At 45.8% G+C, this 27,294-nt stretch overlaps 1 protein-coding gene across 1 annotated transcript in view; it reads right to left on the bottom strand.

Annotated features, from left to right (window-relative positions):
- The window catches only part of FASN (fatty acid synthase), a 132,888-nt gene extending 107,989 nt beyond the window's left edge, over positions 1-24,899 (bottom strand). Inside the window, exon 1 of the mRNA XM_086931198.1 lies at positions 24,773-24,899. The gene's annotated coding sequence lies outside the window, so the exon portion shown is untranslated. The remainder of the gene's footprint in view (positions 1-24,772) is intronic.
- Positions 24,900-27,294: the final 2,395 nt, after the last annotated feature.

The raw sequence follows: 27,294 nt of genomic DNA on the forward strand, positions 1-27,294 counted from the left end.
CACCCACAGGCCTTCCACAACAGGCCTTCCACAGAGGCCCTCGGATCCTGTAGCTGACCTTCATGCCTCAGCCACTTACAGGCCTTCCACAGAGGCCTTCGGATCATGTAGCTGGCCTTCATGCCTCAGCCACTCAGAGGCCTTCCACAGAGGCCCCCGGATCCTGTAGCTGGCCTTCATGCCTCAGCCACTCACAGGACATTCACGGAGGTCTTCGGATCCTGTAGCTGGCCTTCATGCCTCAGCCACTCACAGGACATTCACAGAGCCCTCGGATCCTGTAGCTGGCGTTCATGCCTCAGCCACTCACAGGACATTCACAGCGGCCTGAGGATCCTGTAGCTGGCCTTCATGCCTCAGCCACTCACAGGCCTTCCACAGAGGCCTTCGGATCCTGTAGCTGGCCTTCATGCCTCAGCCACCCACAGATCTTCCACAGAGGCCGTTCCATCCTGTAGCTAGCCTTCATGCCTCAGCCACTCACAGAACATTCACATAGGCCTTCGGATCCTGTAGCTAGCCGTCATGCCTCAGCCTCTCACAGGACATTCACAGAGGTCTTCGGATCCTGTAGCTGGCCTTCATGCCTCAGCCACTCACAGGACATTCACAGAGGTCTTCGGATCCTGTAGCTGGCCTTCATCCCTCAGCACTCACATGCCTTCCACAGAGGCCCTCGGATCCTGTACCTGGCCTTCATGCCTCAGCCACTCACAGAACATTCACAGAGGCCTTCGGATCCTGTAGTTAGCCGTCATGCCTCAGCCACTCAGAGGCCTTCCACAGAGGCCCTCGGATCCTGTAGCTGGCCTTCATGCCTCAGCCACTCACAGGACATTCACAGAGGTCTTCGGATCCTGTAGCTAGCGGTCATGCCTCAGCCACTCACAGGACATTCATGGAGGTCTTCGGATCCTGTAGCTGGCCTTCATGCCTCAGCCCCTCACAAGACATTCACAGAGGTCTTCGGATCCTGTAGCTGGCCTTCATCCCTCAGCACTCACATGCCTTCCACAGAGGCCCTCGGATCCTGTAGCTGGCCTTCATGCCTCAGCCACTCACAGAACATTCACAGAGGCCTTCGGATCCTGTAGCTAGCCGTCATGCCTCAGCCACTCAGAGGCCTTCCACAGAGGCCCTCGGATTCTGTAGCTGGCCTTCATGCCTCAGCCACTCACAGGACATTCACAGAGGTCTTCGGATCCTGTAGCTAGCCGTCATGCCTCAGCCACTCACAGGACATTCACGGAGGTCTTCGGATCCTGTAGCTGGCCTTCATGCCTCAGCCACTCACAGGACATTCACAGAGGTCTTCGGATCCTGTAGCTGGCCTTCATCCCTCAGCACTCACATGCCTTCCACAGAGGCCCTCGGATCCCGTAGCTGGCCTTCATGCCTCAGCCACTCACAGGACATTCACGGAGGTCTTTGGATCCTGTAGCTGGCCTTCATGCCTCAGCCACTCATGGTCTTTCACAGCGGCCTGCGGATCCTGTAGCTGGCCTTCATGCCTCAGCCACCCACAGGTCTTCCACAGAGGCCTTTGGATCCTATAGCTGGCCTTCATGCCTCAGCCACTCAGAGGCCTTCCACAGAGGTCTTTGGATCCTGTAGCTGGCCTTCATGCCTCAGCCACTCACAGGCCTTCCACAGAGGCCCTCGGATCCTGTAGCTGGCCTTCATGCCTCAGCCACTCACAGGCCTTCCACACAGGCCTTCGGATCATGTAGCTGGCCTTCATGCCTCAGCCACTCACAGGCCTTCCACAGAGGCCCTCGGATCCTGTAGCTGGCGTTCATGCCTCAGCCACTCACAATTCACGGAGGTCTTCGGATCCTGTAGCTGGCCTTCATCCCTCAGCACTCACAGGCCTTCCACAGAGGCCCTCAGATCCTGTAGCTGGCCTTCATGCCTCAGCCACTCACAGGACATTCACGGAGGTCTTCGGATCCTGTAGCTGGCCTTCATGCCTCAGCCACTCATGGTCTTTCACAGCGGCCTGTGGATCCTGTAGCTGGCCTTCATGCCTCAGTCACTCACAGGTCTTCCAAAGAGGCCTTCAGGTTCTTTAACTGGACTTCATGCCTCAGCCACTCAGAGGCCTTCCACAGAGGCCTTCGGATCCTGTAGATGACCTTCATGCCTCAGCCACCCACAGGCCTTCCACAGAGGCCCTCGGATCCTGTAGCTGACCTTCATGCCTCAGCCACTTACAGGCCTTCCACAGAGGCCTTCGGATCATGTAGCTGGCCTTCATGCCTCAGCCACTCAGAGGCCTTCCACAGAGGCCCCCGGATCCTGTAGCTGGCCTTCATGCCTCAGCCACTCACAGGACATTCACGGAGGTCTTCGGATCCTGTAGCTGGCCTTCATGCCTCAGCCACTCACAGGACATTCACAGAGCCCTCGGATCCTGTAGCTGGCGTTCATGCCTCAGCCACTCACAGGACATTCACAGCGGCCTGAGGATCCTGTAGCTGGCCTTCATGCCTCAGCCACTCACACGCCTTCCACAGAGGCCTTCGGATCCTGTAGCTGGCCTTCATGCCTCAGCCACCCACAGATCTTCCACAGAGGCCGTTCCATCCTGTAGCTAGCCTTCATGCCTCAGCCACTCACAGAACATTCACATAGGCCATCGGATCCTGTAGCTAGCCGTCTTGCCTCAGCCTCTCACAGGCCTTCCACAAAGGCCCTCGGATCCTGTAGCTGGCCTTCATGCTTCAGCCACTCACAGGCCTTCCACAGAGGCCCTCGGATCCTGTAGCTGGCCTTCATGCCTCAGCCACTCACAGGGCTTCCACAGAGGCCTTCGGATCCTGTAGCTGACCTTCATGCCTCAGCCACTCAGAGGCCTTCCACGGAGGCCCTCGGATCCTGTAGCTGGCCTTCATGCCTCAGCCACTCACAGGCCTTCCACAGAGGCCCTCGGATCCTGTAGCTGGCGTTCATGCCTCAGCCACTCACAGGACATTCACAGAGCCCTCGGATCCTGTAGCTGGCGTTCATGCCTCAGCCACTCACAGGACATTCACAGAGGCCTTCGGATCCTGTAGTTGGCCTTCATGTCGCAGCCACTCACAGGTCTTTCACAGAGGTCTTCGGATCCTGTAGTTGGCCTTCATGTTGCAGCCACTCACAGGTCTTTCACTGAGGTCCTCGGATCCTGTATTTGGCCTTCATGTCGCAGCTACTCACATGTCTTTCACAGAGGCCCTCGGATCTTGTAGTTGGCCTTCATGTCGCAGCCACTCACAGGTCTTTCACAGAGGCCCTCGGATCCTGTAGTTGGTCTTCATGCCTCAGCCACTCACAGGTCTTTCACAGAGGTCTTGGGATCCTGTAGTTGGCTTTCATGTCGCAGCCACTCACAGGTCTTTCACAGAGGCCCTCGGATCCTGTAGTTGGCCTTCATGTCGCAGCCACTCACAGGTCTTTCACAGAGGCCCTCGAATCCTGTAGCTGGCCTTCATGTCGCAGCCACTCACAGGTCTTTCACAGAGGCCCTCGGATCCTGTAGTTGGCCTTCATGTCGCAGCCACTCACAGGTCTTTCACAGAGGCCCTTGGATCCTGTAGTTGGCCTTCATGTCGCAGCCACTCACAGGAATCCTAAGGCTGGCCATTGTTTCTTAGATCCCCTGGTCTCCTTCACACAGGGTGAACCTTCAGGGCACAGACCTCAAGGCTGCTCTTCGTGAACGCGTCAGATCACTTGCAGACTTTCCTTCTGACGCTGTTGCTCATTCACCCTCACCCAAAATCTGTCAGGCCCCCACCCTCTTCCTGATGGCAGTTCTCGCCTCTCTTCTGCCCTAAAGATGCCGGTGAGCAGAAGACCCTCCTATTTATTTAGCTGATATTTTTACATACAGCCATTGCACTCGTGACATTGGTGCACTTTACAAGTTTGCTAAACCGTACCAGGAATGCGTGAACTGAACCTGTAACAGCAGCGCTATCATGGTGCTGAGGGTGCGGTCTAGTCTGAGATAGGCACAGATGATAGCCTGGTACGGGCTGGTGGAGAGTTAGCTAAGAGGAGGAGAGAGCACGTGCCATGGATAGATTCCACAGTGGGTGCAAACGCGCAGATCTACCCAGATCTTAGTCAAAGTGTCCTTGAATAGGAATGTTTTTTTTTTTTTTAAAACCTTTATTTTGTAAAGAAAGAGACAGTTACAGACCTACAACCATGGAGGCTGGTCAGTTGCACACAGCAGTATCAATATCAAAGTACACAGCTCTTCAGCCGACAACCCGGGGGTTCGGCAGCGATATCTCGTGATCTTGTAAAAGCATGTGGTATAAAGAGGATTAGTGAAAGGTTTCACATTTTGTATTTTATATAAATAAAAACAACAAACAAAACACAAGGAAGATCGAGGCATTACTGTGCGATAGATCGGCTGTCCCTTATGGAAGTGGGAGACTGGTGGAAGATATGCTACAATATAAAGGAGGAGAAATACTGGGGAGGGGAGGGGGGGACCCCGGGGCAAAACAATACAATGTAGTCGACAAAAGCTAAGCGTCGGGAACGCACAGCCAAGGGAGGAGAAGCGCATCTGGACTGTCGGTGAATGGGGGGTGCAAATCTCTCCACGGTACGCATTCCATTGACCCCAGATCCTACCCCATTTCTTAGGTCTGCCATGGGAGACATATACAGTTTTTTCCCTGAACATGGACCAGTCCGTGCTTTCTTTCCATGCTAGGAGTGATGGCGGCCTCTGAGAACCCCACAACTGGGCTATATCTCGCTTCGCAACCATATTACCCAATGTGACCCATTGAGTTTGAGCAACATTACAGTCATTCGGCTCCCAAACATTCAACAGACAGCATCGGGCCTCAGGCAATAACACAACACCCGTCACCTCACCCATAACCGCATGCACTCGGCGCCAGAACACCGCCACCTCCGGACATTCCCAGAGGATATGCAAAAAAGTAGCCAACATACCACATCCACGCCTGCACAACCCATCCACTGAGAAACCCATATGTATCAGTCGTGGGCCCGTGACATACACCCGATGCAATATTTTAAGTTGCACCAGCCTAAGACGTGCCGGAATCGCGACCTCTTTGGGGGAAGATATCGCCGCCTGCCAGTCTTCATCGTCCAATTCTAGCCCGTCACTGGTCCAAGCATTCCGCAATTGTAGAAGGAGATCCGAGCGATCATTTATCAGTTTCTTATAGATAAGAGATATAGTGCTGTCGGGGACGTACCCGTCAAGCACTCTATCCTCAAGAGGAGAGGACTCCGGGATCGTAGTACCAGCCGGGAAAACCGAGTTAAGCAGGAATGGTTTTAAGACCCTTCTGAAGGAGAGTAAATCTGGCTGTTGTCTCAGGAAGAATGATGGAGACTTCCAAAGACAAGTTGCTACTCTGATGGAAGGTCTGTTCTGCACTTTTGTTTTCAATTATAATAGTGTGTTTTTTTGCTACTGGAATATCTGGATCCAGAAAAAAGTCATGAGATCGGCCAGGTAGTTGGGTCTTCCCTGGAAGCTGGTTTTGTGGGTATTGCCAATTTGAACTGTATGCTGGTCTCCAACATAAGCCTGGCAAGGAATTAAGCAGGAAGTGCTTAATTTCTGTGTTTCCCATACTTCGTAAGTTGTGCATGTGCCTCTACTCTGTGCACTGTTTCTGGGTCTTTGGTCTGGTCCACAACACATAATGCATCACATAGGCTGTGAGGCCAGATGAACCCCAGCAGCCTCCCAGTCTCCCTGCCTGCTGCTGCCAGGGCCACCTCTCTCACTCATCTTCACTGATGTACAACAAGGGAAAGGTTTTCACGCTGAACAGCTTCGGGCCTGGCGCGGAGCTAGTATTTCCCACGATTCTGGTCAACTGTCTCAGTCGCTTCTGGCTTGTATAAGTATGTGCCCGCTGAATCCACCCTTGCCAGCGCGAGTTCTTTACAAAAAACTAAAATAAAAAAATGTAAAACTAATTTATGCGGCATCTACCTCTGACAGTGTGATTTCTTTAAAAAAACGAAAATAAAATGATAATCAAATCAATTTACATAGCAGGAGTTCCAGAAATGAGTGCAGTGGGTCTTAGGTAAAGGTCGGAGACTCGGAGGAGAGAAATATATCCGTTGCACATACAAAAAAATCATATATGTGCATTCTTTGGGTAATAAAATCTCATTCTCTTCCAACCTGCTCGAGTTCTATTTCTAAACCTTCTCGTTTTAGGTCCGTGTGGAGATTCCTTTGGGGTGTTCAAACCGTCAGATGCTGAAAGCATCCCTTTCTAATAAGGGTCAGGCACTCCTCACCCCAGGAGAGGGACATGTTTATTATGCATCTCACTCGTAGGCACTTTAGAGTTATAGGGAACAGTAGCAGGTCTAAAACATGTATGTGGTGAGCCTCAGTTTAAAGAGAGCTATTCACTACATGGCTTACATAGGTGAATAATAACAGCATACCACGATCTGCCAAAATGTGCAAAAGAGATAAACTAAAGCATGCAGGGCCACTGCAGCAACTCACATTAGGGATGTCAATTCAACCAGCAGCACCAATCATTCCCACATCTTCCATTCACCAATCAGCAGCCAAGCTGCGGTAGCGGGACACAGGAGAGCCAGGACATCCGTGCTCCGCAGGGAGTAGTGTCCCCAGGCCCTACCTTGGTGGGAGCGGTGTCTTCATAGCTTTAGAGCCTCCTCAAGAGCTTACACACAAATTTGAGTGTGGTCAGTTTCTCTAAATACTTTTCATCCAACCAGGAATGTATGTTGTCATTGTAGGAGCCCCGCAGAGATTTGGGAAGGACTGAAGACTTCCTCTCCTACTGGAGGGGTTTAGTCCCCCAGACCTCTTAAAGGGGTAAACGGATAACACCGGGCTCTTTGGTAGTAATGTCATTGACATCGTGGCCTCATTCTGTCCCGCCTCCCCTTTTGTTGTCCTTCATTGTAAATTGGGATCAAAATGGCTGAGTTTTCCAAGCACTGATCATCTGTGTGTTAAAACGACACCAATGCAAGGTAACCGGTCTAAAGATGTCCATTGATTCTTGTTTGCCTCGACTAATATCGTCTATAACCAAGTGAATAATATACTTTTATCCGTTTCACCAGACACCGTTAGGGCTATTTCAGGTGCATTCCACCCTGATGTAATGTGCAAGTGAACACAGGTGGCATTAATACACTTGCTGAAAACTTCGAGATGATTCCCTCCAGAGGCTACGTGTGCTCTAGAGACTGACTGATGCTAATCATAGGCGCTGCTCACACCATTAGTGGAAAACAACTCTAGGAAATGGCAACGCGCCAAACAGCGCTCTTCGAAATCATTAAAAGACATCAAAATAACAGAGGAAAACAAGAAACAACTCCAGGGTTCCAAAGACTTCAAAGTTGGAAAACAAGACAGACAGGTCACACAATATTTGAACTCCAAGAAAATTTCCATATTGTGTAGATTGAATAAAATAATTACAATGTACTTATTAAATGTAACAAATTGCAGCAAACTGGCCATCACAATGCAAAAAAAGGCCAAGGTAATCTTAGTCTGACTGAGCATAAAACCAGAGAAAGGAAGAAGAAATGGGTTTCGATTTTATGAAATTAATAAAACATTGTTTTCACTGGGGACAGGAGACTGGTTCTTAGTAATATATAATTTCTAACAACGTTAATCACAACCCCACCCTAGAATGACCATGCGTAACAATGTATTTTAAAACTAGCTTGAAATGCAAAAAAAAAACTGCCTGTATCAAATTGTGCAATTATTATAGAAATGAATGATTAGCAGAACCAAATATTATTGAAACATAAAAGGAATACAAAAACAAAACACATATGAATACATACTACCAGGTTCATACAAATGGTTCCTTAGACTAAAGTACTGACATTTCAGGCACACGTGAACAAGGTCTCAGCAATTGAAGACAGGAATACACTACTAATGCAATACAACCTAGCATGGCTAGGGCTTTGTTTCATAGATAGGGGCACAGTCAGAGGGACCACTGTCATTGTCTGAATCACTTGACTCGAGAAAAAAACACAAACCTTACAAAGAATATACCCCAAGCGAATCAAAAAGAACAACTTAATGGCATCGAACATTCACATTCCAGCAATCAACCTGCCCTGCCCTCCCAAATCCAGAGAGGTTCCTTCTGACGGAAGCTTTACTCTTTATCTCCGCCTAGAAACCAGATCCCCAAGACACCCATTTGGAAACTGCTTAGTTCCTAATGAAACACATCTTATTAGCACAACAACAGCAAGCTGACGACCATGGACTATAACAAGCATCATCAGCTTTTACAGATGGGTTTCATGGTTCGTGTCCAGAAATTGAAATTGTTAAAGATAAGATAACTATCTTACACATGCTCTTGGAATGTCCATTGCTAACATCATTTTGGGACTCCGTCTCGAGTTCAATATCTACCTTGTTGGGATCTCCACTAATTTTGACACCTTCTCTTGTTATTTTTGGAATTTCACCAGAGTTTACTGGTCCAGCAAAAAATTTACTTTTTTTTGTATTTTGTTGGCAAGAAGGGAAATATGTAAAAAATGGAAGGATCCCTCACCTCCAATTTTGCTGGATTGGAAAAGGTCAGTTCTACAAACATCAAAGATGGGACCTCTTAAGATCAGGTAATCAAAGCAAGAGAAAATTCTGGAGTCTGCTAAATTGGTAAAGAGCTATGGTTGATCTTGGGGTTTTTTTTTTCCCCCAAGGTCCAATGATTACGCTGCTTGGCATCCTCTTCTTTTTTTTCCATTTGACTATACCCAATATATTCCAGCACGATGGGTATATGAACGCAGCATGGGTCCCAGATGGTTATTCAATGTGGCTATGTTGGATTACGATTCTACTTGCTGTGGAGCAATTAGAGCTGCATACCCCGGAGCTCCTTCCAGTATATCTGAGACAGTAAGATCGTTTCCACATGCTACTAGTTGATTACCAAGGGCGAAAATGAGGACACAAAAAAAAAAAAGATAACTATCTTAAGCATGGTTTGATAAATTATAGGACTCAGAAAGCATGGGTCATCCAATATGACTTAAAGTGGCATTTCATCCAATCAAACACCATCTATAGGAGACTGTACATAAACCGTCTGACAAAGGCGATTCCAGAGCGCTAAAACCATTACTAATTATATAAAATAATGTCTAAGAGTACTAGGAAACACTATACTTTACAAATAAACTTCTCTGCTGCCCTTATACAAGATACCCAATATCACATGCTAGAGTTGACTAGAAAGACCCTTGTATTAGGCTGTGTTTTCTCTCCCAAACTCCTGGCATTTTTACAATTCGAAAAGACCACCAGAAGTTATCACACATTTCTGGTAGGTCATTATTATGCATCTTTAACCCTATTCTGGATCACTTTAATTTATATCAATTTCCTATTTTTACATTTTGAAAATCGACTCTTCAATAAAGATACTACTTTAATGACCATTACTTCAGAAATACTGTTTTAACTGAACCATAAGGTACTTGCCAATTCAAATTTGCTCTATGTACTAGAAACTTCTATTACATGCTTTCGGAGTGACACGACTGGTCTCACATGCGTGTCAGGCCATTCAGGGTACCTGCAGATTTAAGGTTCAATTGTGGCACATTGATCATTAAAAGATGTCATATCCTTCACAAAAGTTTACTACCAGAACAAGAAACGAACTGGGAAGCACCCCATAGGAATTACCAGATGGCGAAGTAAATTTAAGCATACCGCCCATTACTTTATTATTTTCCCCAGTATACAAGTCTACATGTTAGTACTGTCTTCTGTTAAAAAAAACATTCAGCATTTCAAACATCCCATGGATAACCTTTTTTTTTGTGAAGTTCCCAATGATATAGAGGACTTTCTATAAAAAAAGATAATTTCTGGGAAATCACAATTACTGTGTTGATAATTGCTCTAATGCACATGTGCAAGTTGGTCTATTAAACAAGCATGCAACATATGCAAGCTAATGTCATAACTGTGAATCTCTGGTTAAACTTAAAATAAAGAGAACTGACCAGAGACTGTTGTTGTGACCACTATTGGGGTCAAAAGTATTAAGATAAAAAAAAATGGACAACACAAAATAGAGTTGCTGGAGATTGCCCTTTCTGCAGGGTCACCCCCAAATGTTTTGCAATCCATCTCCTCACCTTTTTAATGAATTTGTTTTTGTTAATTTTAGGACTCTGGGAACTATACCACTGCTAACTACTGCTAAAGTGTATGTGCTCTCTCCTTAAACATGGTTTGTTTGACTTTTCGAAAACAAGCATATTTAATTTACTTATAATTCCCTAGTAAAGTGCACTACATACGCCCAAAGCCTATTAATGAATGGGCCTGCAGCACTGATTGGGCCACCCACTTAAGTAGCCCTTTAAAAAATGTCCCAAGGCTGCCACTGCAGAGCCTTTGTTGACAGTTTACACTGCCATGTTGACCTGGCCAGTTAAACCACTTGCCAGGCCCAACCTTTCCTTTTTAATACATATAGGTCACCCCTTGGGTAGGCCCTGGAAAGCCCAAGGGCAGGGTGCAGTGTGTTTAAAAAGTAGGACATGCAGTTTTATGTTTTAAATGTCCTGGTTGTGAAAACCTTTCAAATTAATGTATCTCTACTGCAAGGCCTATCTCTCTCTCATAGGGTAGCATTGGGATTACCATATTGCATCTTATAAGTGTAATTTCCAATTGGGAAGAGATCGGACCCCCAAGTTTGGTGTCTCTGGAATCACAATTTAAAATCACAACTTATGGTTCAGTTGGATTTTAAATTGCAATTCTGAAAATAAAATTTATAGAAAGTTGGCATTTTCTTACTTCAACTATTTGGTGCTTCTGTCTATGCATTCGCTGCACGAATATATTTACAAAAATGTTTTTAATGAAGAATGAACTTGTTTTAATAAAATAAATTTTGAGAGATCTTAATTCAATCTAGTGTGGAGTTATAATAACATTTAGTGTCACGTTTTAAAAACAAAAGTTATTGGACATACATGTAGGCCTGTTGGTCACTAATACAAAAGCCTAATAACACAGAAAGGAAACTTTTTTGAAAACTACTCTGTACCCAGTCCTTTCTGGTCTCTGGGAAACTCTCTTCTTTGTAAGACAAGGCCAAACTAACAAAGCAATTTGTCTTAAGTGCCACTTCACCCCTCCTGAAGGTCTAAGCTAAAAATCACATATAATTTGCTGCTAAGTGAAAGAAAAATGTATTTTGAGAGAACTGAACGGTAATGACAGTGTAGCAACCATGTCATCGCAGCTACATACAGCACTGATGAAATAATAGACCATCGATCAATTGTCTCCCCGGTTTTAAAGTAAGATGCTTAATGTATAAACAACAACAGGCCGCCGACAAGAATTTGAATAAATTGTTTCCTTCCCTTAAGAAATCCTGAAAAGTATCTCCTTTTTCCTACCCTCGTATTTCAGATTGCGCGATCCATGAGAAGTGGTTGCACAACACAAAAGATCATATCTGAAGACAGAGGTGTCCTGATTATTAAGAACCGGAACCGTACTCCAACAATTTAAGTAAGTTGGGTTCACAAGTTTTCAACAAACAGTCTAGATAGTGACATGAGCTAGATGTGCCCACAACTAGAATAACCTCTATCCAAATATAATAAATTAATGGCATGTATTTCCTTTTAGAAAGAAGAACACATTGGGTTTTAAATCGTCTGTCCTGAAGAAGGTGCCACTATACCTTATGCACCGAAACGCGTCGACAAAGGACTTATTTTTATTGTGTGTGTATATTGAATAGGTTTATTAAGTAATTTGTGAACTTCTTGCTTTATTTAAAATTTAAGTTTGATTCATAATCAACAGTGACTCTGTGCTAGAATACCGTAACCCGGAATTGTTAGAGAGAGGTGTGAATATTGTACCAGAGCACTGCACGAATATATTTACAAAAATGTTTTTAATGAAGAATGAACTTGTTTTAATAAAATAAATTTTGAGAGATCTTAATTCAATCTAGTGTGGAGTTATAATAACATTTAGTGTCACGGTTTAAAAACAAAAGTTATTGGACATACATGTAGGCCTGTTGGTCACACTAATACAAAAGCCTAATAACACAGAAAGGAAACTTTTTTGAAAACTACTCTGTACCCAGTCCTTTCTGGTCTCTGGGAAACTCTCTTCTTTGTAAGACTTCGCTCTAGACAGCTACACACAAAGGGAGCTTAGGTGTGACTGATGGACCAACCACATCCTGATGGGCCATCCTGGGCAGGAGCTGACACTTATACCTGAATAGGCTGCGTCCTGTCTCCACATAAAGTGCAGCATACCCCCCTGTAGTGAGTAAGGAGACAGGACAGGAAGGGCAGGGACTCTTGCAATTCAAAGGCCTCTTTTGGAAGTCTCCCCCACTTAAAGGCATAACTGGGTTTAAGTATTGGACCTCAGAAACTACCACTTCAGTACACGTCTGGGCCTATGGATATACTGCCAGGCAGAAGGACTGTTGTGCTGCAGAAAGGACTGTCACTCTGCTGGACTCCTGCTCTGCTGTGTTGTGCTGACCTGCTGACTGCTGCCCTCTTGTCTAGGAGTGAGAAGGATTGGACTTGCATCTCTCCAGGCTGTTTTCTGCACCCTCTGTAACATAAAATGCATTTAGGATGTATTATGATGTAACTGTCACAGAATACACCTGTAATTGTTCATGTTCCCACGATCATAGAATGCACATGGGGTTGTTTCTACTACTCCTACCATAGAATGCACATGGCGTTAATTCTGCTCCACCTGTCATAGAATGCACATGATATTGTTTGTGCTTTTCCTATCATAGAATGCACATGGGATTTTTTCTGCTTTATCTGTCATAGATGCATATAGGATTATTTCTGCTTTTCCAGCTGTCATATAATGCACATGGGATTGTTTCTGCTCCTCTTGCCATAGAATGCACATGGGTTTGTGTTTACTCCTCCTGTCATAAAAGGTGCATGGTGACTGTTTCTGCTTCTCCTATCATAGAATACACAGTGACATTGTTTCTGCTACTCCCATCATAGAATGCACATGGCGATCGTTTCTGCTCCTCTCTTCAATGAATGCACATGGCGATTGTTTCTGCTCCTCCCATCAATGAATGCACATGGATTTGTTTCTGCCCCTTCCATCATAGAATGCACAGGGTGATTGTTTCTGCTCTTCCCATCATAGAGTGCACAGGGCAATTGTTTCTGCTCCTCCCATCAATGAAAGCACATGGATTTGTTTCTGCCCCTTCCATCATAGAATGCACAGGGTGATTGTTTCTGCTCTTCCCAACATAGAAAGCACAGGGCAATGGTTTCTGCTCCTCCCACATTGAAAGCACAGGGCAGTTGTTTCTACTTTTCCAATCATTGAATGCAGAGAGCAAATGTGTCTGCTCCTCCCATCAGTGAATGCACGTGGGCTTGTTTCTGCCCCTTCAATCATAGAATGCACAGGGTGATTGTTTCTGCCCCTTCCATCATAGAATGCACAGGGCAATGGTTTCTGCTCCTCCCACATTGAAAGCACAGGGCAGTTGTTTCTACTTTTCCAATCATTAAATGCAGAGAGCAAATGTTTCTGCTCCTCCCATCATTGAATGCACGTGGGCTTGTTTCTGCCCCTTCAATCATTGAAAGCACAGGGTGATTGTTGCTGCTCCTCCCATCATAGAAAGCACAAGGCAATGTTTTCTGCTCCTCCCATCATAGAAAGCACAGGGCAATTGTTTCTACTTCTCCCATCATTTAATGCAGAGAGCAAATGTTTCTGCTCCTCCCTTCATTGATTGCACATGGGCTTGTTTCTGCTCCTCCCATCATTGAATGCGCATGGTCTTGTTTCTGCCTCTTCCATCATAGAATTCAGAGGGCAAATGTTTCTGCTCCTCCCATCATTGATTGCACATAGTGCTCTTCTCATCATAGAATGCACATGTGATTGTTTTTACCCTTCCTGTCGTAGAATGCGCATGGGGTTGTTTTTGCTCCGCCTATCATAGAATGCTCATGGGATTGCTTCTGCTTTCCTGTCATAGATCCATATGGGATTGTTTCTGCTACTCCTGTCATAAAATGTAAATGGTATTGTTTCTGCTCCTCCCATCATAGAATGCACAGGGCAATTGTTTCTGCTCCATCCATCATTGAATGCACAGGGCAATTGTTTCTGCTCCATCCATCATTGAATGCACAGGGCAATTGTTTCTGCACCTTCCATTATAGAATGCACAGGGCACTTGTTTCTGCACCTCCCATCATAGAATGTGCAGTGTGATTGTCTCTGCTCCTCTCAGAATACACAAAATTGGAAATCAAAGCATAGATGGCCGCACAAGTCCTAATATTCCTTTTCAGTGGCGTAGAGAAAAAGGTGTAAACAAGGGATGGAGGCACAATTCCCTATACCCCCAAAGTATGGGAAGCTGGTCCAACACAACCAGCTTACACAAAAGCAAATATACACAATAGCCCAGCACACTTTACACACAGAATGTAACAATTATGTAGTGAAGAAATATAAAGTTGTTTCAAAGAAGAGTCGATGTTAAGTTCCAATTCATCCTTTATTTATTCTTTGATAAAAACTTTTGAAACCGCCAACGCATGTCGTCCCTTCCAGGGACTTCTTCAGGGCTTATAATAGGTAAAAAGAGGAGTTCTAGTATAATGGTTCGTCATATGTTAGATAGGGGTAGTTTTAAAAGTTCAGATTGTGCGCTTCCCCATTAGTTTATATTCCATGTGGTTTTGACAAGTGACTTTTCATAGGTAGACAAAGTATCCCAGGTGAAGGGTTCCGGTCCAAGCGATAATAATGGTAGCGCAAGTCTCTTCTCCTCTCACCATAGAATGCATAGGGTTCTTGTTTCTGCTCCTCTCATCATAGAATGCACAGGGTGATTGTATCTACTCCGCCTATCACAGAATGCACATGGGATTGTGTTTTTGCTCCTGCTACCATACATACACATGGGATTGTTCTACTCGTCCTATCATAGAATGCACAGGGTGATTGTTTCCAGGGCCGGACTGGGAACCGAAACCGGCCCCAACAAACAGCTCGGCCGGCCCCCCCTCCAGGGGCGAGGGGGAGCGGCTGAGCTGATTCCTAGGGCCGGTTTCAGACATTTTTTATTATGGGGGCCGATATTGCCAGCCCCCAATAACAATATTGGCCCCCAGGGGCCCTAAACCAGCTCCCTCCCTGGTGGCCCACCGGGGAAATGCCCGGTGCCCCCTACAGCCAGTCCAGCCCTGATTGTTTCCCATAAACCACTATCGCCAACAAGACACCCATTAGAGCAGAGTCAACCCAGTCAAATTAATGGACAGCAAGATCAACACTATTTGAAGTATGATGAGCTCGGGAAAGAAAACAAAGTGCTATGCCCGCACAGAAAATACAAACTAATACCTTGCTTGATAGGTGAGCGGTGTGCTCCCAGACCTGCTGTTTATTCTAATGGACTCCCGTGAGTCATGGAGCTGACGAGCTCGTGGTTGATGCCCTGCGCGCCAGTGAGCGGTACCAGACCTGAGACGATTTCGGCAACCTATCCAGCAAACCCCTAAAACTAGTCTGTAATCTCTACTGACGAAGGTTAATGAACCTGAAACACCGGTGTCTAGAGATCAGCACATTTGCGCCAACCTTGACGAAACACTCGATAACACTTCTACGAGGCAAACTACCAGAGACTGCATTACCCAGAATGCCAGGGGCGAACCTTGCTTGATAGGTGAGCGGTGTGCTCCCAGAACTGCTGTTTATTCTAATGGACTCCCGTGAGTCATGGAGCTGACGAGCTCGTGGTTGATGCCCTGCGCGCCAGTGAGCGGTACCAGACCTGAGACGATTTCGGCAACCTATCCAGCAAACCCCTAAAACTAGTCTGTAATCTCTACTGACGAAGGTTAATGAACCTGAAACACCGGTGTCTAGAGATCAGCACATTTGCGCCAAACTTGGCGAAACACTCGATAACACTTCTACGAGGCAAACTACCAGAGACTGCATTACCCAGAATGCCAGGGGCGAACCTTGCTTGATAGGTGAGCGGTGTGCTCCCAGACCTGCTGTTTATTCTAATGGACTCCCGTGAGTCATGGAGCTGACGAGCTCGTGGTTGATGCCCTGCGCGCCAGTGAGCGGTACCAGACCTGAGACGATTCCGGCAACCTATCCAGCAAACCCCTAAAACTAGTCTGTAATCTCTACTGACAAAGGTTAATGAACCTGAAACACCGGTGTCTAGAGATCAGCACATTTGCGCCAACCTTGGCGAAACACTCGATAACACTTCTACGAGGCAAACTACCAGAGACTGCATTACCCAGAATGCCAGGGGCGAACCTTGCTTGATAGGTGAGCGGTGTGCTCCCAGACCTGCTGTTTATTCTAATGGACTCCCGTGAGTCATGGAGCTGACGAGCTCGTGGTTAATGCCCTGCGCGCCAGTGAGCAGTACCAGACCTGAGACGATTTCGGCAACCTATCCAGCAAACCCCTAAAACTAGTCTGTAATCTCTACTGACAAAGGTTAATGAACCTGAAACACCGGTGTCTAGAGATCAGCACATTTGCGCCAACCTTGGCGTAACACTCGATAACACTTCTACGAGGCAAACTACCAGAGACTGCATTACCCAGAATGCCAGGGGCAAACCTTGCTTGATAGGTGAGCGGTGTGCTCCCAGACCTGCTGTTTATTCTAATGGACTCCCGTGAGTCATGGAGCTGACGAGCTCGTGGTTGATGCCCTGCGCGCCAGTGAGCGGTACCAGACCTGAGACGATTTTGGCAACCTATCCAGCAAACCCCTAAAACTAGTCTGTAATCTCTACTGACGAAGGTTAATGAACCTGAAACACCGGTGTCTAGAGATCAGCACATTTGCGCCAACCTTGGCGAAACACTCGATAACACTTCTACAAGGCAAACTACCAGAGACTGCATTACCCAGAATGCCAGGGGCGAACCTTGCTTGATAGGTGAGCGGTGTGCTCCCAGCCCTGCTGTTTATTCTAATGGACTCCCGTGAGTTATGGAGCTGACGAGCTCGTGGTTGATGCCCTGCGCGCCAGTGAGCGGTACCAGACCTGAGACGATTTCGGCAACCTATCCAGCAAACCCCTAAAACTAGTCTGTAATCTCTACTGACGAAGGTTAATGAACCTGAAACACCGGTGTCTAGAGATCAGCACATTTGCGCCAACCTTGGCGAAACACTCAATAACACTTCTACGAGGCAAACTACCAGAGACTGCATTACCCAGAATGCCAGGGGCGAACCTTGCTTGATAGGTGAGCGGTGTGCTCCCAGACCTGCTGTTTATTCTAATGCACTCCCGTGAGTCATGGAGCTGACGAGCTCGTGGTTGATGCCCTGCACGCCAGTGAGCGGTACCAGACCTGAGACGATTTCGGCAACCTATCCAGCAAACCCCTAAAACTAGTCTGTAATCTCTACTGACGAAGGTTAATGAACCTGAAACACCGGTGTCTAGAGATCAGCACATTTGCGCCAACCTTGGCGAAACACTCGATAACACTTCTACGAGGCAAACTACCAGAGACTGCATTACCCAGAATGCCAGGGGCGAACCTGGCTTGATAGGTGAGCGGTGTGCTCCCAGACCTGCTGTTTATTCTTTGGCAAATAAGCTGCCAGCCTGAGTCTATGGAATGTGTATCTCCTGGTATTCCAGGGCAACACTGTGGCTAGATTGTATTTCCACCAATTAATGATCTGAAAGACAATTCTCAATTTTCTCCCTCAAAACAACAGATTCTATCTGTCACACAATGACAATAAGCTCTAGCTTGGCTTACAGCAATGCAGTCTATTTTTGGGATGCTTCTGATCAGATATAGTGTTTACAGAAGATTCATAATGCTCCGACCCAACTTCTCTTGGAGAGTGCACCAATGAACACCTATCTTGACCAACGTATCCGCCCTTTACTAGTACCTTCATCTCAGGGCAAACTAGTGGCATTATTTGAGCACCAAGATATGTAAGCCCCAGGATGCCCAAAGGTTTCACAAAACCTGTCAGTGAAAAAGCATGGCTTCTTCAAACCTTGTACCTGTGGAAGAATGTTTTCTATATTTTTACCAGAGCCTGAAACTCTTTTCTTTCTTTGTGTCCAGAACAGATGACTATTTCTCCTTAAGAGGAACGTAAAATCATGACTTTTTCTTTAAGTAGGCCTTTACTGACAAAATGCCACTTTGATGTAATATGCAGCCCTGCTACGTAAACTAACCGAGGCAATCCCTCTGGATATGGTAACAGAACACCGTTGTATGTCTCCAATGATGCTCCTGAGCTTCTTTAGAGGCCTCTTGTGACAGGTTTCCAGCATGTGTTTGATGGGGCTAAGAGCTTAGCACCGAGTCTCTGGTGATGGTGACAATGCTTCACTGAGAGTCTGTGCATGTTTAAGAAAGCGTGCACCTCCTCGAGTTATTCTTGTTGTAGCTTTGCCCTTCAGTTCCTAAATCTGAGCACTAAAAAGCAAGACTCCATAAACAAACTGAAGAAATTCTTACAAGCCATCCAGGGTTTTCTCAATACAACTCCTTCAATGATTCCTCTCCCAAACTCTGTGCTCCAAGAAGGACTCGTGAAAGTGCAGTGGATTGCCATGGGCATTTGTCTGTCACCTCAGATTCACCAACACTCTCAACTAGTCACTGTAAATGAATGAGCCCCACTGGTCTAGCCAACATACACATTTACATATGCACAGAGTTCCCTCAACTTGTCAGTGCTCCTTGATTAGATCTGTACAGCCACCCCCATACAACAGCTGGACTCTAGGACAAACTCTCAAATGCCCTGAAAAATGTTAAACTGTTCCTGTCTAAGGGTGTATGTGTCCTACTGCACCTGTGGCTAAGGCCCGCAGCACCCACATGTTAGGGACCTTTATGAACTGCAGCATCTCCTGGTCTATCACATGGGGCTCAGGCTCTTGCTCATCTTCAACAAGGGTCTCTGGATATTGCAAGTGTGGTCTGTAGCACTGGTCTTTAATACCTTAGGATGAGATCACGCACTTATAACACCAAGCCAACCAACAAAGGTATGTCTTCAGCGACACCACACTTCTCAGCATGGCTTATACAAAGATTAGTGATTCAAACCCATCAATTAAGACCACAATCATGGACTAAATAAAGGAAGTTAAGATTGCCCTATACTTTCCTTATTTTCTCCCAGCCATTCACACCTAAGCACAGATGTGCGCTTCAAAGCTTCAGAGCTACACAAGAGATAGAAGCACCCTATGCAATTGACAATCCAGAACAATATAGGATTTTCAAGCCAAAGTTTCTTTTCAAAACCTAAAAAACTCCCAAGACCCAGCTATTGTTATCCGAGCAACACGATCCAAACACGTTGGCAGCTGTTGAAATTGTCACTCTTTGACACCCATGTCAGATCTTCCTAGGAAGTGCCTTGCGTCCATTGCTGTGCACTGGCATGGTTCAGAGCTGTCCATAGTGACAGGTAGCAATGAGTGAGATTGGACTGTTACAACTCAGAACCAGGTCCAGTGTGCTGACCAACTTAGCCCATATATTAAGAACTTGAATAAGCCAATGCATGAGAATCTTGAGACCAGGTGTTCATAGCCCAGTCAGTCAGACGCCTAAGACTGGCACAGCCCATCTGGCTTTGAACGTAGTCCCATAAAGACTTTGCCGTCTTTTGATTCAAACCTGGGCAGGAAATCCTTCTATCTCATTCACTACGTCATACCGCCAGGCTCTGTATTCACAACCTGGCCCATTGCCACACTCTACTACTCCGAGACTCGTAGCGCTCTGAGGCCACCACTGGGTGGTTAGGAGTGATGTATAAAAAAAACCTCTAGAAATAAATAAATAGTCTTCCCCTCTAAAGCAGAAGAAACAGAAATATATCACAAATCCAACTGTCTCTTGAAATAAGTATTCACTTTCTCTAAGGCAGGGGTCTCGAGTTTCCAAGGTCCATGCAACAGTAGATCTTTCTGTTGTTAAACCATCAGGGGGCACTATGCTTGAATCTTTCCTGGCCTGTGCTGTTGGAGTAATTTCCAAAGAAATTAACCTTGTGGTGAGACGTCTATCGTTAGACATTGGAGAGGGTCCTAACTGTTCTTAACCAGGTCAGCCAGAGTACCATCCCCGCTTGGGGATCAAAGAACCTCTTGTAACATGTTGCCCGTCACCTGATGTGCCTGAACTGCAAGCTCACTCACCATCAACTGGCTTACTTAACAACTCAGCAACACAATGCAAGTGACTGTGGTCCTTCTGCCAAAAGAAAGCTCAAAACCAAACAAGCAGGGACTTCTAGAGCCCAATGAAATACATTTAGGAACACTGTGTCTACTTCCCGTCAGTCAGGCATGTCCTTATAATCTGCAAATGGAACCCCAAAAGAAGCCCTAAATATTGACTGCGACTGTATTTTGGAGAAAATTAAATCTATTGTTGTTGCTTGTAGACAGGCTGCAAAGTCTGGAAGAAGATATTCTTAAACTAACTAAACTCCATACAAACCCGAAGGCTCATTCTGAATCTACCAAGTCAGCTTTGTATAGTTTGGAAAGACCTTTGGCTACGAGTTCTGCTCCCAATTCCGGTACACATCTATCCCATGGATATGAGGTTGTCATTGAGGATCAGCCCTCCTCCTCACAAGCTGATGGAGTTTTGCCTTCTCGTAATGGAGGTAGGGTCTGCTGGGTGGCCAAAGGTCCAAATGGATTGCCAGTCTAGGGTACTGAATGTCAGGTTCAGTACATTCTGAATCAATCATGTTTAAATCCCCCACCCTGATTGTTGCCCCTATGTAGCCATCATGATATGTGTACCATATTGGAGCTCCTTCAGGGAAGAACTACACTTCTCTGCACAAAAACAAAGTATTTCACTGGCTGACCCAAAATTCTGACTTTACTATCAAGGAATACAATGATATTTTGTTTGTGAGTAGGGTTGGGTGGGTCGGTCCTTCGACTAAACAATTGAGAAGGGATTGTATTGTGATTCATTGTAAAAACCCAGGTCTGGGTCACCGCTCAATTCAATGTGGTGCCAGGAGGCATTTGCCGGGCATAGAAACTGAGATTGTTCATTCAGGCTTTTTCTAAACATTTGCAAATAAGGATGGAGGCAGGACACAGGAATCCACCACCCAGGGCAGATGAGTTAGCCTGACCTATTGTTCCTATTAATAAGAGATTTCTTCCCTTGTCAGATTTGGCCCCCAATGATGACGACCATCCTTACAAGTGCACCTTGTTCCCTGGCCCGGTCACCTAGCGGGAAAACTGACCACTGACTTTTGGGGTAGCCACATGGGGATACCGTGATTGTAGAACACTACAGCAAGAGGAAAACCGTTTCAGTAGAAGGCTGTTAGGACTGGGCCCAGGAACTCCTAATTTCGTCATGCATGAAGAACTGAACCTGGCATATGTGAAAGACACATTTAGATTTGCTGCTCGGCTTCTATGGGTGCCTGTTTGGAGCAATCGGCACACTGTTTTTAATTGTGATGTGATCTGATCTTGAAGTTTTTTAAATGAGAGCACGGTGACAAGAGCCCGTGGCTTGACTACGTAAGGCAGACCTTACTCATTGGCAGACCTGAGCTGAGCTGTACATCTCCCCTCAAGCGCTGAGTAAGCACATGAATGCCAGGGTGTAGTTTGCACAAGTGCCGCAGAATCTAGAGAGAGGGGGCCCCAGTAAAATCAACACTGAGAGACGACTTGGTTATTAAAACCAGTGATGGCCCTGAGCCTTAACTTTCACTTGTGAAAAATCCATGGGAAAGGTCCCTATTAACTAAATTTCAAATTGGCTCAATCAGAACCCACCTGTTTCGCAGCTGGCTACCATGACCCAAATCTCATATGTTTCTGCCCATGTGATCATGTATTTTTTTGCATTCTATTTGAACATAAATATTTATTGTTAAATATGTTTTATTCTTTTGTGATTATTTTTAATAATCGAATAAAAATGTACAACCAATCAATCAATTAGTGGAAATCTGGAATGTTTAATAATGAAAAACAATAAACTATAAACAACAGTAAATACATTATATTTAGGGCTCCCTGTTTTCCGTTTTTACAGATTATTACAGATAATTACTGACAGAAAACCATTTATTTTCCAGTCTGTATTTATTTTAAAATGTAGATAAAAACGGAAATTGGGTTGTCTTTGATTTATTCTGAATACTGTCAATCATGATTGCCAGGCCAAAAGCTGTGCGATTGACAGGCGAGGGATTCAAAAAATAAAGAAACTTTAGTAAAGAGCCTTAAACAGCGGTAGATTTGAACAACCTTGACACTAAAATAGGCAAGTTTTCCTGTGTGCGTATTTTATCATCTGAGTGTGTGTATATTATTGAAACAAGTTAGGCGTTCAGGCACGAGTGTACATTAACTGGGTAAATACATAGAGAAATATACATGTTTTAGCTTCATTTTTTCACAAAACCTAAAATAAATATGGATGACAAAAGGTAAAATTATCAAAAAATAAATATGGATAAATACAGATGGAAATTACAAAAATGTAAATACTACAAAAACAGGAGCCCTAATTATATTGAATTAGTCATTTGAGAGAATCGGAGTACATGTGTCAAAAAACTGAGTAGTTGGGAACGAAGTGTGAGTTCTTAACACTGGACATAATTGTTACGAAAAAGGACCAGGGCCTGCCACCCTCAGCAGAACGTAAACAAGCTGTGAAGGCTGAGTCAAGTCCAAGGCCCCATCTCTGGCCTGCGTCCTGGCTCCGCACTACAGGAAAATAAATACTGCACCAATGTTTACTCCTCCACAATTTCGACAATTTAGCACGCACAAAACCAATCCCAATGCTGTAAAACTGTCTCCATCTGCAGAGTTAATAAAGACGTGCATCGCAACCGAGCTTAGCTTCCTGTCATCATAAAGGAGCGGGAGGAGCTTGAAACATTCCATCCACATAACACAAATCAGCAGAAAATACCAAGACATGCGAAAAGGCAACTAGGGCTCGTTGCTCCGTGCCGAAGTCAAGGAGAGCAACGTTACGTCTTTGAGGGAAATAAATGAGCGCGATAATGAAGACAACACAGAAAAACGCAAGCCTCCAAGTTCACCCATCTGCAATTGGCGCACCGGCCCCGGTGCTCAAAGTACACATGTTCATACTCGGGCATGAAGCGCACCTCTCTGGGCACAGGTGAGCGTGTCTTATGTGGAGCTCCTCGGCTAGCGACCGTGTGATATTGTCTATATGCTTTCTATGAAGGTGAGTGTCTAAGGGAGTGCCGGCATACCCTCAAATACGTCACAGGGCGCGTCACCCTCCGCAGGCCCCGCCCACCAACTGGCGTCACGCTCAGGCCCTGTGTGCAGGGAATGCCTGAAGAGGAGTCTTCCACCTGTCGGCTTTTCGAGCTGATGTTGGGGGGCAATGAAGGGGTGCACAGCAGGTCTATGATGCTCAGCTGTAGAAGGGATTGAAGGGGTGCGGCTCCCGGCTCCTCGAGGTGTGGGGGCGGCTAGTATGACGAGGAAGAGGGGGGGGGGGGTCGTATCAAAATGGCTGGATGCGAAATGCAGCAGAGTGGCCTCGGTGCAGCAACCTTGGGAAACACCTCAGCAGCAGCCGCGGCAACTACACGACCCCAAAGACAACATTGTTAACATCTAACAAATGAAACAATGTGGCCCGTTCAAAGTATGCATCAGTTTTAAGGGCTGCGCCTTTACAGCTCAAATGTGTACTGACGTTACTAGAAGTATCTGGCCCGTATGGCCACCGCCATCACACAAACAATATGGCACCACTGTGACATTTCATAAAGTAAGCACTCGCTATTGGTGTTTCTTCTATTGACCCCAGCCTTTTTTTTACAATTCTCACCAGGATGGCATGCAATGTTCATGTTTATAAAATGCTCCCCCTTCTGTTACGTCTTGAGGGCTCCTACATTTTAGCTCCCAGGCATCCCGGGTGTAGGACGTCTGCGTGGGGGTAAGAGGGGAGAAAAGGGGCATGGAGGCATGTGCTGCCCCGACCCCCGACCATACCCTACCCTCGGCATCATCAGCCTCTGTCCGTGCTGTAATCTGGAGCCCGCATACTCTCCTCACATAAGAGCAGAAATGAATGAATGAAAGAATGTCGCTGCAGCCCGAGGAGAGCGGCTCCCCCCACCCTGCCTCGGGTCCGAGACCTCTGTCCTTGGTACCTGTGATCGGCCCGGCCAGTCGGGATCGACGGTGCTCCCACCCACCTCACACACATCTTTACCCCGCCGCCGGTACCCCCGCTGGGCCCGGACCCACAGCTCTCACCCCCCCCCCCTCTCTTCCAATCTCCCCTCTAAGAGTTCGGTGCTAATGGTACCGGCCCGGTCTGCCGGGTTCACGCCGCCTCCGGCAGTGACATGCTGGGCTCGCCGCGCCTCCAGTGCGGTACCGGTGTCCGGTCCCTCAGACCGCACGAGCTCCGCACACACCACACAGGGCCCCCCAAACGTGGCCCCCCTATGTGTGCCCCGTTTAGCCCGGTTCGGTGTCCTCCTCTCCCGCTCCCAATACACCCCCGCGGTCCACCCCTGGCCCACCCCAGGCCCGGCAGCAGTGTCCGGCCCGTGTCCACGGCCCAGGCGCCCCCTGCCCTCCATACCTGTTTCCGACCCGGTTCGGTTCGTCCCGATTAAGCAGACCTCACTCCCTCAGCCTCGAGCTCCGGGTCTGACTCTATTTAAATGAACAGCATCCTCTGCAGACACGCCACATGGGCTGACAGCTCCCTCCTCAGGGCCGACCAATGGGAGGGAGGCAGGGAGGAGGAGGGGGAGAGGGACTGGAGACAGGAGGAGGAAGGGAGAAAGAGGTAAAGAAAAAGGGAGGGAGCAAGAAGAGAGGAAATTGGCAAACTAGTAAAAGACTGAAGAAAGGAGTACAGGGAGGAGCGGTGGAAGGTCCAAGGAAGATAAGGAAAGAGTTGAAGGAGAGGTTATGACTGAGTGAGTGTAGGTATAGGAGAGGAGAGTGAAGAGAGATGAAAGATAGAGAGGTTAAGTCAGAGGGAGTGTAAGCATGGGGTGGGAGAGATGAAGAAACAGGTGAGAAGAACATGGGAATTTAGGAGGGATGGGTGAGAGAAGGAAGAGAGGAAGGAGATTTGGAAAATATGCATTTAGAGAGGGTGGCCGAATGAAGAATGAATGAGTCAGCAAAGGATGAAAAGAAAGAGAAAAGAAAGGAAAGAAGGTAAAAAGAGAAGTAGAAAAAAGCCAGGGAAACAAAGATTGAGGCTGAGCTAAGAGGCCATGTGCTCTGTGCAGTGGCACACACTGGACTCTGTGTTTACTTCCTAAAAATGTCAGGACTGGCATCGCGTCTTGCTAGCCTCATAACCAGCATCAACCTCAATAAGCACTGGTAAAGCCAATGGGTTTGGCGCTGGCTGCCAGGCCTTTAGTTTTGTCAGTGCCGTTTTGCTATGAGCTTTATAAAACTTCATTGTTGGAGAGGTGCCCGGCCCTTGCTAATATAGATTTTAAAAAATGGTTAAAACTAAAAACATTATTTAGTCTCAGAAAACCACTTTTCCATAATAGACCCGGGCACTGAAGGGAACTACTTTGTGTGCAGGTTTTCTACTTGTGAAAGAGCACAATGCCTTCACGGCATCTGTGCTGGCCCTCTGTACTCTGTAGTGGGCAGAAAAAAATATGAAGGCCCCAACATTCGACTAATGAATTAAAACAGCTGAAAGCCCCTTAAGAATACATATATATCACTAGTGTTTTATATATATATATATATATATATATATATATATATATATATATATATATATATATATATATATATATATATATATATATATATATATATATATATATATATATATATATATATATCATGTGATCAAGGCCGGTATCAGCCGAAATGCGTTATGGCGGATAATATTCACTGAATAAATTTAAAGGCACTCAATTTGGGGTCCGTGCTCAGTCCTTTCCAACACAGAGGTGCACGCATTGAGGATTTGTGATATAAATATATGTATTGCGGACTGGCTGGTCAAACGACAATAAAGAATTTTTGATTGGCACGAGTACCTGGGTCCACTTTCGTTTCTTTGTCTTCCACGGACAATTTCAAGTGACGTTGGTAAAAAAAAAAAAAAAAAAAAAAATTATATATATATATATATATATATATATATATATATATATATATATACCTTTAGTGAAATCAAAAGGCCTTAGTTAACGCCAGACCTACAATGGGACCAGATCATGCATGTGCACTGAGCTGGGGACTTCGGGTCACAGTTAGTGATGGATCAGTTTATGCCATGTCCTCCAAACGGGATCCGAAGACAGCTGCCATTAACAGTCCCTGCAGAAGCTAGCGACTGAATGGAAGCAGCGGCCAGCTCAAAATGGAAACTACATCCGAGGTTTCCAAATTGGGATCATGGAGGCCTGAGCTGCTAGTACTAATGGTGACCTTTTACTGAGGAAGTCACCCCTTCACCACTAAAGGGGTTCCCGCCTAGAGGGAAGCAGTAACAAAGTGGTACGAGACGTCATATATATATATATAATAAGATATGAAAATATATGAGCCCTGAAACAAGTTTTAGCATTTTGTGACTTTATAGATATAGTATGTTGGGACAATAACATCACAGCTAATGTGGTTGTGGGATGAACAATATATCTAGAATAGTGGGGTTCATTCTTCAATATTTATACAATTCCAACTCTAAGATGCCAACCAGTGCGTGGTAGATTGACGAAATCTAAAATAATTTGCCTCACCTACATGAGTGGCCTCACAAATCAAGTACTTGGGTACATATAAACGTACCGATGCACTACTTCAAGGTAGTGTACATGCAATAACCAACTAGTGAGTTATACACAATTATCTGCAGATCATACATGGGGTGCTTTAAGATCTTTAAAGATTTCCAGCGATAAATTGAAAGATTTGGGAGATACAACTTCAGTTTTAGCAGCAATTATGCTAAATTAAAAGTGAGCATACAGAGTTATCAAACGTACAGAACTGCAGTACTGGTCACAGTGAAATGGTCCCTTTCTATATTGTATCAAGAACAAGGCATGGAGGCACGCTCAAATATCCAAAACTGAAATCGACTGTTCAACTATAACAGAGCAAAGG

Source organism: Lissotriton vulgaris, chromosome 7 (assembly GCF_964263255.1).
Source record: "Lissotriton vulgaris chromosome 7, aLisVul1.2, whole genome shotgun sequence".
Lineage (NCBI taxonomy): Eukaryota > Metazoa > Chordata > Amphibia > Caudata > Salamandridae > Lissotriton > Lissotriton vulgaris.